Here is a 1,332-nt window from a genome sequence, read left to right on the forward strand (position 1 = left end):
TCATACTCTGATTCTACACAAAAACCTGCTTAAAGCCCGTGCTAACTTAAGCATCGGAGTCTCTTGCAGGTACCACCACCCTCCGGTGATCAAGGATCAGCAACATCTCAAGGTCCAGCAAGTCGGACACAACAGCTCCGACCACCACAGAAGATCTCGTCCGAGATCGACTATCAATCTCACTCACACTCTCTTCATGAATAAACAAAGAACAACAAATTTTGACATCCTCCCCAACCCAGTTATATGACCCATCATCCTCCTTCTGCAGTTTCGTTAATTTTTCAACACCCATTACTTTCAGAGAGGTAGAAGAAGGAAAAGAAACAGAAAAGCATGCACTAACCTCTTTTGCTCATACTTTAACCCCTTTTGGAAACTGTTGAGTTCAAAGCCTCTACCTTTATGAAACACACTTGTGATTCCAAATGAAATAAATTGACACAATATATGAAACTGTTTGAAAATCCTCAACCTAATCTCCACCCTTCATTCAAACCAACGGCTCAAATACCATAGGAAAACGAACCGTGTCTAATCAATGTAGTGCTTTATTAATAACTTTTCATTAATTTTTTCTTTTATTTTACCATCTTCTCTCTTTAGACATTTTAATAAAGTATCTTGACTTGGAGGCTCTACACCTATAACGTATATGCCGAGTTATACATCGTTATTTAAAACTCAACCTGTTTTATTAAAATATCACCAGGTTCAGCTTGGGGGCTATGATATAACCATTATAAGTCGGTCAAGAAAAACTCGATATATACATTATAGGTCGGCCATTAAAATTATAACAACAAATCAAAATGTTATGATCTCCATACGTTACCACTATAATTCGGTAGATGACAACCTCGATCATGAACTCCCAATATAAAAGAAAAGGAGGAATTCATTTTGAGGTAAGTTGAATATCACTTGAGAATAAGCTTACAAAATACTGACTTGAGCGTCGGAGTGCCTTTTGCATATACTTCTCCCCTTTTTTGTTCTCTTTGCATCAAGGTGTACCTCTTTTAGACAAGAAGCTCGGAGCGGAGATAAAGAGGCTCAGAGTAAATAGTTAAAGGACGAGTTATACCTCAATTATCAAGCAAGAACAAACCCTATATATAACAATAATGATCAAGGCCGTTAAACTCGCAAGTGCAAGTAAATTCGTGGAGTTCACGTACATTTAACTCATAGACTCAACTCATAAATGAGTTTACTTATTATTAGTTTATTTTTAAAAAAAATATATATCATACATAAGATATATATTTACTCAAATACAAATATTTAAAATTAAAAATTTCACCATATAGCAAATAATAAATTAAAATA

Source organism: Arachis ipaensis, chromosome B07 (genome assembly GCF_000816755.2).
Source record: "Arachis ipaensis cultivar K30076 chromosome B07, Araip1.1, whole genome shotgun sequence".
NCBI lineage: Eukaryota > Viridiplantae > Streptophyta > Magnoliopsida > Fabales > Fabaceae > Arachis > Arachis ipaensis.